The sequence below is a fragment of the Pelophylax lessonae genome (genome assembly GCF_965119305.1).
Source record: "Pelophylax lessonae genome assembly, chromosome: 9".
In the NCBI taxonomy this organism is placed as follows: domain Eukaryota; kingdom Metazoa; phylum Chordata; class Amphibia; order Anura; family Ranidae; genus Pelophylax; species Pelophylax lessonae.
In genome coordinates this window covers 61,235,054-61,246,383 of record NC_138776.1, presented here as the reverse complement: position 1 = coordinate 61,246,383, position 11,330 = coordinate 61,235,054, and the positions used below count along the sequence as shown (strand labels likewise).

Here is an 11,330-nt window from a genome sequence, read left to right as displayed (position 1 = left end):
TATAGATTTGATTTAAAAAAAATGTAAAATGTCAATAATAATATATTAATAAATGAGTATAGATTTTATTTTAAAAAATGTAAAATGTATATAATATAATAATAAATGAGTATAGATTTTCTTGTAAAAAATGTAAATAATAATATATTAATAAATTAGTATAGATTTTATTATAAAAATGTAAAATGTATATAATATAATAAATTAGTATAGATTTTATTATAAAAAAAATGTAAATAATAATATATTAATAAATGAGTATAGATTTTATTATAAAAAATGTAAATAATAATATATTAATAAATTAGTATAGATTTTATTATAAGAATGTAAAATGTATATAATATAATAATAAATTAGTAGAGATTTTATTATAAAAAAATGTAAATAATAATATATTAATAAATGAGTATAGATTTTATTTAAAAAAAAATGTAAAATGTAAATAATAATATATTAATAAATGAGTATAGTTTTTATTATAAAAAATGTAAAATGTATATAATATAATAAATTAGTATAGATTTTATTATAAAAAATGTAAATAATAATATATTAATAAATGAGTATAGATTTTATTATAAAAAATGTAAATAATAATATATTAATAAATTAGTATAGATTTTATTATAAGAATGTAAAATGTATATAATAATATATTAATAAATGAGTATAGATTTTATTGTAAATAATAATATATTATAGTGAGAGTGCCAGAGAGCTCTGAAGGCAGAGGATGAGCAGAGCAGCCAGGCAGTTAGCATTATCAGAAGGAGGTCCTCTTTATCCCCTCCCCCCGGTCTCTGTTAGAAGTGAGGAGAGGTGTAGAGAAATGTCCGATCCCTGTAAGGATCCTGATGTGAAGGTCACCGCCTCCCCCACCCGCCCGGACCACCTACATGTCAGCGGGGGAGAGAGGTGCTACTCCTGGCACCCGGGAAGGAGGGCGGGGCTGTCCCCTAGCTAGACTAACGGGGGGGGCGGGTTAGTCAGTGAAAAGGGCGGTGCCAGATTAATTCTTTCTAAGCAGCGAGCGTGGTGTAGAGCGGAGTGGGCGGTGACAAGTTTTAGTTCTTTCTAGGCAGCGGGCGTGGTGTAGTACGGAGTGGGCGGTGCCGACTGGGGGTGCTGTCCAGGCAATGGGCGGGGAGTCGAGTAAAGTAGGAGGGGGCAGGCTTAAGCTCGCTTAGGCAGTGGGCGGAGATCAGAGTGGAGTGGGTGGGTGCAGTCTCATGACTCTCTCCGGGCGGGGTGGCGGCTGGCTGGACTGACTTTGCTGGAACCTCCGGAGGGGGAGAGAGTGTCAGCCTGGACTGGGGGCAGGTAGGTGATCCCGTGTGAGGGGTGCGGGGGGATGGGCTGGGTGACAGATCCCACTATATACATTACAGACACCTCCAGGACTGGGAGGAGGGGGAGCTGTCACTGCTGGGGGAGGATTACCGATACATTGTTATCACATCTACTCCATATACTTCCTATAAGGTTGCATCTTGAAACATTGTTATACGTTACATTGTATACAATCTGCTATGAGTTGTCTGATTGTTACATTGTATACAAACTGCTATGAGTTGTCTGTTACATTGTATACACACTGCTATGAGTTGTATGATTGTTACATTGTATACACACTGCTATGAGTTGTATGATTGTTACATTGTATACACACTGCTATGAGTTGTATGATTGTTACATTGTATACACACTGCTATGAGTTGTATGATTGTTACATTGTATACACACTGCTATGAGTTGTCTGTTACATTGTATACAAACTGCTATGAGTTGTATGATTGTTACATTGTATACAAACTGCTATGAGTTGTCTGTTACATTGTATACAAACTGCTATGAGTTGTCTGTTACATTGTATACAATCTGCTATGAGTTGTCTGATTGTTACATTGTATACAAACTGCTATGAGTTGTCTGTTACATTGTATACAAACTGCTATGAGTTGTATGATTGTTACATTGTATATAAACTGTTATTAGTTGTATGATTGTTGCATTGTTAGCAGTATGTATACAGTGCAATTTACAGCAATGTATCAATAATTCCACTCAAAGCAAAGTGTATACAATGTAACAATCATACAACTCATAGCAGTGTGTATACAATGTAACAATCATGCAACTCATAGCAGTGTGTATACAATGTAACAATATCAATAATAAGCTCATAACAGCATGTATAACATTTTACTTATGAGCTTATTAGTGTTACATTGTATACACACTGGTATGGGTTGTATGATTCATACATTGCTGTAAATCGCACTTTATACAGACTGCTACGAGTTTATTGATGATCCATTGTTATCAGCTGTACTCCATATACTTGTTATAGGTTGTATTAGCCAGACTTTGTGATAATTTGCACTGTATATACTGATATGAGTTGTATTACTATACATTGTTACATTGTATACACACAGCACATAGATGGACATGATGTGGGTGTGATGGGTGATGATGGCTATTACAAAAAAAAACTGTATCCCCCCCCCTTGGGGTCCCTCATTCACTTTCACAGATCTGTAATGTAATACAATGTAACACCTGTGCAGAGACTGGCATTGTACTTGGCCACCTCTATGGTGCCACACAGTGCTGGGAGTAATTATATGTCACAGATAGACATTAAAGGTGTCACTTATGATCTATTATATTGAATTAGTATAGTGTATAATGGGAGTTTTTTATGCTGTAGTGATTGGTGGTGTGTCGGGTTGGATTATATTAGTATAGTGTATAGTTAGGTTCTGTTAGTTGAGTTATAATTTATGATATTAGTATAATATATATTAGTTAGATTTTGTTGGGTTATAATATGATATGTCTGTACTGTAGAGCAGCCTCTCTCAACCAGGGCTCCCCCAAAGGTTGCTAGGGGTTCTGGAGAAGAGAGCAGTGGCAAATTAAGCTCATGCATATCTACACTGACCACCGAGGTAAAGGATTACCCCTACACTGACCACCGAGGTAAAGGATTACCCCTACACTGACCACAAGGTAAAGGATTACCCCCTACACTGACCACCGAGGTAAAGGATTACCCCCTACACTGACCACGAGGTAAAGGATTACCCCTACACTGACCACCGAGGTAAAGGATTACCCCTACACTGACCACCGAGGTAAAGGATTACCCCTACACTGACCACCGAGGTAAAGGATTACCCCTACACTGACCACCAAGGTAAAGGATTACCCCTACACTGACCACCAAGGTAAAGGATTACCCCTACACTGACCACCAAGGTAAAGGATTACCCCTACACTGACCACAAGGTAAAGGATTACCCCTACACTGACCACAAGGTAAAGGATTACCCCTACACTGACCACAAGGTAAAGGATTACCCCTACACTGACCACAAGGTAAAGGATTACCCCTACACTGACCACAAGGTAAAGGATTACCCCTACACTGACCACAAGGTAAAGGATTACCCCTACACTGACCACAAGGTAAAGGATTACCCCCTACACTGACCACCGAGGTAAAGGATTACCCCCTACACTGACCACCGAGGTAAAGGATTACCCCCTACACTGACCACCGAGGTAAAGGATTACCCCCTACACTGACCACCAAGGTAAAGGATTACCCCTACACTGACCACAAGGTAAAGGATTACCCCTACACTGACCACAAGGTAAAGGATTACCCCTACACTGACCACAAGGTAAAGGATTACCCCTACACTGACCACAAGGTAAAGGATTACCCCTACACTGACCACAAGGTAAAGGATTACCCCTACACTGACCACAAGGTAAAGGATTACCCCTACACTGACCACAAGGTAAAGGATTACCCCCTACACTGACCACCGAGGTAAAACATAGAAACATAGAAACATAGAATGTGTCGGCAGATAAGAACCATTTGGCCCATCTAGTCTGCCCAATATATCTGAATCCTATGAATAGTCCCTGGCCCTATCTTATATGAAGGATAGCCTTATGCCTATCCCATGCATGCTTAAACTCCTTCACTGTATTTGCAGCTACCACTTCTGCAGGAAGGTTATTCCATGCATCCACTACTCTCTCAGTAAAGTAATACTTCCTCATATTACTTTTAAACCTTTGTCCCTCTAATTTAAAACTGTGTCCTCTTGTGGTAGTTTTTCTTCTTTTAAATATGCTCTCCTCCTTTACCGAGTTGATTCCCTTTATGTATTTAAAAGTTTCTATCATATCCCCTCTGTCTCTTCTTTCTTCCAAGCTATACATGTTAAGGTCCTTTAACCTTTCCTGGTAAGTTTTTTCCTGCAATCCATGTACTAGTTTAGTAGCTCTTCTCTGAACTCCCTCTAGAGTATCTATATCCTTCTGGAGATATGGCCTCCAGTACTGCGCACAATACTCCAAGTGAGGTCTCACCAGTATTCTGTACAGCGGCATAAGCACTTCTCTCTTTCTACTGCTTATACCTCTCCCTATACATCCAAGCATTCTGCTGGCATTTCGTGCTGCTCTATTACATTGTCTTCCCACCTTTAAGTCTTCTGAAATAATTACTCCTAAATCCCTTTCCTCAGATACTGAGGTCAGGACTGTGTCAAATATTCTATATTCTGCCCTTGGGTTTTTACGTCCCAGGTGCATTATCTTGCACTTATCCACATTAAATTTCAGTTGCCAGAGTTCTGACCATTCTTCTAGTTTTCCTAAATCCTTTTCCATTTGGCGTTTCCCTCCAGGAACATCAACCCTGTTACATATCTTTGTGTCATCAGCAAAAAGACAAACCTTACCATCGAGGCCTTTTGCAATATCACTTATGAAGATATTAAACAAAATTGGTCCCAGTACAGATCCCTGAAGTACCCCACTGGTAACATGACCTTGTTCTGAATGTTCTCCATTGACTACAACCCTCTGTTGTCTGTCACTCAGCCACTGCCTAATCCACTCCACAATATGGGAGTCCATGCTCAATGACTGCAGTTTATTGATAAGTCTTCTATGTGGGACAGTGTCAAAAGCCTTACTAAAATCTAGATATGCAATGTCTACTGCACCTCCACCGTCTATTATTTTAGTCACCCAGTCAAAAAAATCTATAAGATTTGTTTGACATGATCTCCCTGAAGTAAACCCATGTTGTTTTTCATCTTGCAATCCATGGGATTTAAGATGTTCCACAATCCTATCCTTTAATAGGGTTTCCATTAATTTGCCTACTATTGATGTCAGACTCACTGGTCTATAGTTGCTCGATTCCTCCCTACTACCTTTCTTGTGAATGGGCATGACATTTGCCAATTTCCAATCTTCCGGGACGACTCCTGTTACTAATGATTGGTTAAATAAATCTGTTAATGGTTTTGCCAGCTCACCACTAAGCTCTTTTAATAATTTTGGGTGTATCTCATCAGGACCCTGTGACTTATTTGTCTTCACTTTAGACAGCAATCTTAGAACGTCTTCCTCTGTAAAGACACATGCATCAAACGATTCATTAGTCATCCTTTCAAGTGGAGGTCCTTCTCCTTTTTCTTCTGTAAAAACTGAACAGATGTATTCATTAAGGCAGTCGGCTAGCCCTTTATTCTCTTCTACATACCTTCCGTCCTTTGTTTTTAATTTAGTTATTCCTTGTTTTAATTTCCTTTTTTCATTTATATATCTGAAGAATGTCTTATCCCCCTTTTTCATAGACTGAGCTAGTTTTTCTTCTGCCTGCGCTTTAGAAGTTCTTATAACTTGCTTGGCCTCTTTCTGTCTAATCTTGTAGATTTCCTTATCTTCATTGCTCTGGGTTTTTTTATAATTACAAAATGCTAGCTTTTTATTTTTAATGATTTGGGCCACTTCTGCTGAGTACCACAGTGGTCTCTTCCTTTTTTTGCTTTTACTGACAAGTCTAATGCAATTTTCTGTTGCCTTCAATAATGCACCTTTTAAGTAGTCCCATTTCTCCTGGACTCCATGTAATCCGTACCAGTCTGATAAGGATCATTTATGACTAATTTCATTTTTGAAAAGTCTGTTTTTCTAAAATCTAAAACTTTTGTTTTTGTGTGGTGTGACTCTTTCACAGTTCTTATATTAAACCACACTGACTGGTGATCACTGGATCCCAAGGTTTCGCCTACAGTGACATCATATACCGAATCCCCATTTGTGAATACCAGATCCAAAATGGCCTCCCTCCGGGTTGGCTCCTCAACCACTTGTTGCAGAGACAACCCCAGTAGGGAATTTAGAATATCTGTACTCCTGGTAGAACTTGCTATTTTGGTTTTCCAGTTTATATCTGGAAGATTGAAATCTCCCATAATGATAACTTCTCCTTTCATTGTCATTTTAGCTATTTCTTCAACTAGTAGATCATCTAGTTCTTTGACTTGACCAGGTGGTCTATATATCACACCTACACGAGTTACTGCATGATTAGCAAACTGCAACGTAACCCAAACTGACTCTATGTTGGCTTCACCAACTTGTATTAGGTTAGATTTAATGCTATCTTTCACATACAGGGCCACTCCTCCTCCTTTCTTGCCTTCTCTGTCTCTTCTGTATAAAGAGTACCGTGGTATGGTTATGTCCCAGTCATTTCTTTCATTAAACCATGTCTCCGTAACAGCCACTAAATCTAGATTCTCAGATGCCATAATTGACTCAAGTTCATTGATTTTTTTACCTAAACTGCGAGCATTTGTAGACAAGACTCTGAGCTTATCATTTCTTAACCTCTGTGCTTCTGACCTGTTCTGGCATTGTTTCGGGGGGCAATTGGACTCTTGTAATTCCACTCTTTTGCCCCCCCTTCCTAGTTTAAATACTCTTTCGCAAGTTCTTGGAGTTGTTCACTAAGGTAAAGGATTACCCCCTACACTGACCACCGAGGTAAAGGATTACCCCCTACACTGACCACCGAGGTAAAGGATTACCCCTACACTGACCACCAAGGTAAAGGGTTACCCCTACACTGACCACCGAGATAAAGGATTACCCCCTACACTGACCACCAAGGTAAAGGGTTACCCCTACACTGACCACCGAGATAAAGGATTACCCCCTACACTGACCACCGAGGTAAAGGATTACCCCCTACACTGACCACCGAGGTAAAGGATTCTTTACCTTCTATGCTAGAAAGGACATTGCTGTACATTGAAAGAGGGGCCCCCCTTCCATTTCCTATTGGAAACAACTCCTAAACAATAGCCTTCCGCTCTACAAGGATACTCATGCCAACCGTGGCTGCCCAGAAAAATATGATACAGTATGGTCCAAGTGGCCAGCGGATCCTTCCTCCCCCTCCTGAGTACAGATATCTACTAGACCTTCATCTTTAACTGAGCCCCCCTTGTCTTATTTCTTTGTTCTTTGTGTGTGTGTTTATTTTTTTGGTGTATTGGTCTAAATTTGTATGAGTAGCATCTGCCACCACCTTCTCCTAATATGATACTCTAATACTAAATATAATTCCACCTGAAAATTGCACTGACTCCATCTAGTTGTTACTCATGTACATGTGCATTGTATAATTATTCCACTCATTATTCACTCCTGCGTGGGTAACAAAACATAACTTTGTTTTTTTAGCTGTTTGTTTGTACTATTGAAAAACAATAAAAAGAAGGAAAAAAAAAAGTTAAAGGATTACTCCTACACTTACCACCAATGTAAGGGGTTACTTCTACACTGACCACCAATGTAAGGGGTTACTTCTACACTGACCACCATTATAGAGGGTTACTTCTACACTGACCACCATTATAGAGGGTTACTTCTACACTTACCACCATTATAGAGGGTTACTTCTACACTGACCACCATTATAGAGGGTTACTTCTACACTTACCACCATTATAGAGGGCTACTTCTACACTGACCACCATTATAGAGGGTTACTTCTACACTGACCACCATTATAGAGGGTTACTTCTACACTTACCACCATTATAGAGGGCTACTTCTACACTGACCACCATTATAGAGGGTTACTTCTACACTGACCACCATTATAGAGGGTTACTTCTACACTGACCACCATTATAGAGGGTTACTTCTACACTGACCACCATTATAGAGGGCTACTTCTACACTGACCACCATTATAGAGGGTTACTTATACACTGACCACCATTATAGAGCGTTACTTCTACACTGACCACCATTATAGAGGGTTACTTCTACACTGACCACCATTATAGAAGGTTACTTCTACACTGACCACCATTATAGAGGGTTACTTCTACACTGACCACCATTATAGAGGGTTACTTCTACACTGACCACCATTATAGAGGGTTACCTCTACACTGGCCACCATTATAGAGGGTTACTTCTACACTGACCACCATTATAGAGGGTTACTTCTACACTGACCACCATTATAGAGGGTTACTTCTACACTGACCACCATTATAGAGGGTTACCTCTACACTGGCCACCATTATAGAGGGTTACTTCTACACTGACCACCATTATAGAGGGTTACTTCTACACTGACCACCATTATAGAGGGTTACTTCTACACTGACCACCATTATAGAGGGTTACTTCTACACTGACCACCATTATAGAGGGTTACTTCTACACTGACCACCATTATAGAGGGTTACCTCTACACTGACCACCATTATAGAGGGTTACTTCTACACTGACCACCATTATAGAGGGTTACTTCTACACTGACCACCATTATAGAGGGTTACCTCTACACTGACCACCATTATAGAGGGTTACCTCTACACTGGCCACCATTATAGAGGGTTACTTCTACACTGACCACCATTATAGAGGGTTACTTCTACACTGACCACCATTATAGAGGGTTACTTCTACACTGACCACCATTATAGAGGGTTACTTCTACACTGACCACCATTATAGAGGGTTACTTCTACACTGACCACCATTATAGAGGGTTACTTCTACACTGACCACCATTATAGAGGGTTACTTCTACACTGACCACCATTATAGAGGGTTACTTCTACACTGACCACCATTATAGAGGGTTACTTCTACACTGACCACCATTATAGAGGGTTACTTCTACACTGACCACCATTATAGAGGGTTACTTCTACACTGACCACCATTATAGAGGGTTACTTCTACACTGACCACCATTATAGAGGGTTACTTCTACACTGACCACCATTATAGAGGGTTACTTCTACACTGACCACCATTATAGAGGGTTACTTCTACACTGACCACCATTATAGAGGGTTACTTCTACACTGACCACCATTATAGAGGGTTACTTCTACACTGACCACCATTATAGAGGGTTACTTCTACACTGACCACCATTATAGAGGGTTACCTCTACACTGACCACCATTATAGAGGGTTACTTCTACACTGACCACCATTATAGAGGGTTACTTCTACACTGACCACCATTATAGAGGGTTACCTCTACACTGACCACCATTATAGAGGGTTACCTCTACACTGGCCACCATTATAGAGGGTTACTTCTACACTGACCACCATTATAGAGGGTTACTTCTACACTGACCACCATTATAGAGGGTTACTTCTACACTGACCACCATTATAGAGGGTTACTTCTACACTGACCACCATTATAGAGGGTTACTTCTACACTGACCACCATTATAGAGGGTTACTTCTACACTGACCACCATTATAGAGGGTTACTTCTACACTGACCCCCATTATAGAGGGTTACTTCTACACTGACCACCATTATAGAGGGTTACTTCTACACTGACCACCATTATAGAGGGTTACTTCTACACTGACCACCATTATAGAGGGTTACTTCTACACTGACCACCATTATAGAGGGTTACTTCTACACTGACCACCATTATAGAGGGTTACTTCTACACTGACCACCATTATAGAGGGTTACTTCTACACTGACCACCATTATAGAGGGTTACTTCTACACTGACCACCATTATAGAGGGTTACTTCTACACTGACCACCATTATAGAGGGTTACTTCTACACTGACCACCATTATAGAGGGTTACTTCTACACTGACCCCCATTATAGAGGGTTACTTCTACACTGACCACCATTATAGAGGGTTACTTCTACACTGACCACCATTATAGAGGGTTACTTCTACACTGACCACCATTATAGAGGGTTACTTCTACACTGACCACCATTATAGAGGGTTACTTCTACACTGACCACCATTATAGAGGGTTACTTCTACACTGACCACCATTATAGAGGGTTACTTCTACACTGACCACCATTATAGAGGGTTACTTCTACACTTACCACCATTATAGAGGGTTACCTCTATACTGGCCCTCAATGTAGGGAGTTTCTACAATTTTCACTGCCTGTGTTTCTTTTCTAGATATTATTATTATTATTATTATTATTTATTAATAATAATTTCCGCTTAATTTAATGATTATAAAGTAAATCCCATTCTTATTTCCTTTATTTAAGTCTCTACAACCAGCTAATCACACTGATGTACCGTGAGCTGCAGGTCTGATATTTTTATAGGGGGTTCTCTGGGATCTGAAAACCATTTCAATAGTAAGAAAAAATAAAAGTTGGGAAAGGCTGCTGTAGAGTAAGTGAGTTGGGTTCTATTCTACGCTATTAGTATAGGGGGGGGGGGGGGGGTACACATTAATACAGAATTTAGAAGCTTGTCTGTCCAAGGCCCTATGCACATTGGGTGTGCAGCCCTGGTGTATGGGGCACTGGTATTTGATGGAGGGAACAAGTGCCATGTCCAGCCCCGCTGCCAGCAGCCTGTAAAGCTCTATAAAGGCTGAAAGCTGCTGAAGCTGAATGGTGCACCAAGTAGTGCCTGGGTTTAGGGCAGTATATGCTCAGGGATGAATGCCCGGAATGCAAACTTCTTGTGTTCCTGGCATTCATCCCTGGGTGCATACTGCCCTAAGAGTTAGTACCACTCAGTGCATCCTTCAGCCACTGCAGCTGTCTGCCTCTTAGAGAGTTTTGCAGGTTTGCCGACAGTGGAGCTGGACAATGCACCTGTACCTTCTGGCCCCAACCAAATACCAGAGCCTCATATGCCAGAGATAGACGCCCCACGTGCATTGAGCTTCATTTGCTAGGGATACACGCCCCACGTGCATTGAGCTTCATTTGCCAGGGATAGACGCCCCACGTGCATTGAGCCTCATATGCCAGGGATAGAAGCCCCGTGTGCATTGATCTTCATATGCCAGGGATATATGCCCCACATGCATTGAGCCTCATATGCCAGGGATATATGCCCCAAGTGCATTGAGCTTCCTATGCCAGGGATAGACACCCCACGTGCATTGAGCTTCATATGCCAGGGATAGACGCCCCACGTGCATTGAGCTTC

The 11,330-nt window shown here is 40.5% G+C and overlaps 1 protein-coding gene across 2 annotated transcripts in view; it reads left to right on the top strand.

Annotated features, from left to right (window-relative positions):
- The first annotated feature begins 1,220 nt into the window (after positions 1-1,220).
- The window catches only part of DNMBP (dynamin binding protein), a 232,727-nt gene continuing 222,617 nt past the window's right edge, over positions 1,221-11,330 (top strand). For both annotated transcript variants that reach the window (XM_082269362.1, XM_082269361.1), the window contains exon 1: positions 1,221-1,323. The gene's annotated coding sequence lies outside the window, so the exon portion shown is untranslated. The remainder of the gene's footprint in view (positions 1,324-11,330) is intronic.